General features: G+C 33.4%; 1 protein-coding gene across 6 annotated transcripts in view; it reads left to right on the forward strand.

The window, feature by feature from the left end:
* Positions 1-3,752, forward strand: part of LOC118742464 (probable ascorbate-specific transmembrane electron transporter 2) — a 122,982-nt gene that overhangs the window by 112,723 nt on the left and 6,507 nt on the right. The window lies entirely within an intron of this gene.

The raw sequence follows: 3,752 nt of genomic DNA on the forward strand, positions 1-3,752 counted from the left end.
GCGTTGGGCGGAGCGTTTTTTGATGCCTAGCGTTAACGCCAAGTGCCCTACCTAAACAAAAGCGGTATCTCAGAAAACCGTATTCAGAATGCCCTATTTCAGATTTTTATAGAAAAACACCTATCTCATAATTTGGTTGAAGAACGCCCTACCTCAGCTGGAAATACATTAAAAATGTGCTGAGACAGGGCGTTTTTCAATCACCAGCTGAGATAGTGCGTTCTTCAACCAAATTATGAGGTAGGGTGTTGTTCAATCAAACCTCTGAACCTTCTTGAAAATTTTTCGGAGATAGGGCGTTTTCGAACTGGCTATGGAGATAGGTCGATCTTCCTCTCAGGTATCGTTATAGTCTAAGAAAAGTTTCTTAGATTACCAGAATGTTTTTTAGTAAGCGGCGCCATAGCGGTTTTTTGTGCGGTTACTTTATTTGTGATTCACATACATCAGGGCGGAAAAGACTTGCAGTCCTGTGAAACGTTTAAGTCCCTGTTTAAAAAGTAGTTTTTGAGTTTCATAATGAATAAATGCTTTATATGTACCAAAAATATTCCTATTCCTGAAGCTTTGATGTTTCACCTAAAAAAAAATACATAATCTCAAAAAATAATACAAAAAGTTGAAAAATAAGCAAACGAGGCTTATTTGGGCGTCACCAAAGAGCAACAATGAACTGTCCTTTCGGAACCATTACTTCAGCAAGACAACCTTTCGGAGCTTGTACAGTAATTACGGTGACCTTCCTTCCTTTATGTTAAAGGACAGTCCTTTATTTTAACCCCCTGCCCTGCATAATTTTTTATTTATTTCCAAAATAAGGGACGCCTCTTGTCCTTTATTTCTTCAACTTTCCTTTAAAATAGCTATGGATTTAAGAGGTAAATTTTTCAACAGAGAATATGAAAAAATGTATACTGCCCTTATAAAATATAATAAAAATCTTCGCCAGTTTGTTTCGCACCCCACTTAGGGTTTTTATTTAATCGGTAATCCCTTGTACAATCTATAAATCACGAATCATTGCTAATACTGATAGGAGAAATTTATATAATTGAAAAAATAAACTAATATTTAGACATTTTCCTAGAAAAATTAATATACTTTGAGTAAATTTCATACTTCTCAAAAGCACAATGAAAGTTTTGCTCAGGTTTCCAGTGCACGCTAGGATCCTAGTTCCACTGGAAAAGAACATTAAACCCCCACTGGCTTCGACAAGTAGCATGGATTATGATAAGCGCATTTGCCAAAGATTCATTGGTTTAATTTTTCAGAATCGGTTGAAATCCGGTTACAGCACAGTTCAGAACGCAATGAAGATAAATTTTTTTGTTTTCATCGCTATACTCTTTGTCGCTTTCCGCTTCACGATGTGTTGCCAAAATAAAGTACACTTTGCAGAGGTTTTCAAGAACATTTCTTAATATATATCGTCATTAAAAGTACAAAACGGCGTATCGTCGTTCTGCAAACCCGCAATCCTTATCCATTCGTCCTGAAATATATTAGCCAGAAATGCGATCGCTTTATAAAAAAGAGAACCATTTTAAAATATGAGTGTTTTAGTCTCTAGAAAATAATTTATGCAACCTCACTTACGCGGTTTTGCATTATCTTGATACTCGGTTTTGCATTTTGTTGATACGCGGTTTCATGATACAAAAAACAAGGTAGTTCCATTGTCACTTTTTCGTCGCCATATTAACAACCTGACAATTAAGCAGATTGTGACATTTCGTGCTACCATACCCAATATCTAAAATCCTTAAAATTTTCATATAGGCTGCGTTTCTTTATACATTCCGGATAATCCCATTTCACAGCCGGAATAAACAGAATACGTTTGAAACATACGCTAAGATATCATCAGGAACGTTCTGAAGAATAAGTAAACAAAAAAGTTTATTCCAAACGTTCAGAATGAATAAAGAAATGCAGTAATAATTTTTTTGTCGATTTAAAAATATTTTGTACATTACATGTACATTTTAAATTGTGTGAAAGCTGACAGTTTATAGAATTCAGTAGCGACGAAAACAAAGGGGGGTTAAGTCGTTAAACCTTACCTAAGCCGATCATAAAACTTGCGACGCAATTTCAGCTTACGCCTATGGGTCTTGGCAAGAATGTAATCCCTGAAGGTTTAGCTTAAAATGGTTCTCGGGATACACCCTGTGATCATTTTACTTTCCAGAAGGAGTCGCGCCCGTTTTTTCTGTACATATTTCCGTTGGAAAAATACCTCATCTCAGTATTCTAGGTAAATGCTTCCAGAGGTATCTATGCGTCACAAGAATTATAGTTTATTTGGTTTATACCGCTAGCTCTTTTCAATGGCTACGAGATCGTTTTCATATACCCCCATTTTTCATAGGTTTGGGATTGGTTTCATTTACCTCTATTCCAAGTTCTACGGGGCACGCCGCATTTTCCAATAAATCCACATTTTTCCGTGAGCTTGAGATTGATTTCATATACATATATCCATACAAAGTTCCAGGACTCTACCACAAATACTTTCAGAGATATGCACTATGAAAAATTCGATTTGTATGGGAGGTTCCACACGCCCTTTAGATATAGGTTTAGTTTTAGCCTATAACCGTTCTTGTGATAATTTGTGATTGCAAAAAATGAAATCAAATATCATAGTTGACTAAAAAAGAATATTAGACTTCATTCTCTCAACTTCTCAGAATGTAAAAAAGCTAAGAAAGATATAATAAGATAGGATATATTAAAACAGCCTCCAAACATTTACTAAAGGCGCCCCTGGACTACACAAATCAGTTTGATTGAAAATCTATTTTTATCTATTTATTTTATACTTAAATTTTGGGTGTGTCAAAATTTCATGTGAAAATAATATGTGTTGCTAGAAAAATTTTACGGCCCATGGGTCCTAAAGTAAATTCCATTTGCTGTTAAATGGACAAAGACAATAAGTATTAAATACCACATCGAAATGTGTAATTTCAGTGTCTGTAATTCAGAATCATCGTATCCGATATAGAAAACTACATTGTGAAATAATGAGATGACATGAGGACACTAAAAATATTTTAAAATATGTTCACTAAAATTGTATTAATATTAAAATAATGACCTGGCAAGTTGTTATCGAATTTAATGTAATTTAAACGCTTTTAAGATAAGATATTGATTATTTTTAAAAGGTATATATTAATACAACTATTTTCCTTATAATTCCAAATTTAGGATATAAAATCTCCCACACCAAAAAACTTACAATTGGGTAACGCCGCTTCCAATTTTTCACAATTGAGCAATTGTCAAAAATCTGCTTTTTAATCAAAAAGTTGTTTATTGAAACTACCTTCTTTTTTGTGTCATGATGTTAATCATGATTCAATAATACAAGGTTAGATAATTATTGACAGCCGCCGTTTGACACTCCCTTAGAAAAGGTTGCATTTACGAAGGTGGTAGAAACGGGAAAGAATGAAATCCCTTGGTGCGAAAATAGTAGTAGAAAAGTACGCAAAGTAGGCAATTAGTAGTGAAATTACTTGTGCAAATTGTGATGTATTTGCCTGTAATTTTGCATTTTCAAAGAAAAATTTAACGAAATATTAACAAATCTACTTAATTATGTAATATATGTGCTATTTTGTAGTATAAAAGCTACAAGAGGTCACAAAATTAAAGTCAAACTTCTGAGAATTTCATGTTACTAGTATATTTTGAAAATCTTTGTATTTTTTTAATTAAATTTGTTTTTTATAAAAAAA

Source organism: Rhagoletis pomonella, unplaced genomic scaffold (assembly GCF_013731165.1).
Source record: "Rhagoletis pomonella isolate Grant_MI unplaced genomic scaffold, Rhpom_1.0 Rhpom_scaffold_00007, whole genome shotgun sequence".
NCBI lineage: Eukaryota > Metazoa > Arthropoda > Insecta > Diptera > Tephritidae > Rhagoletis > Rhagoletis pomonella.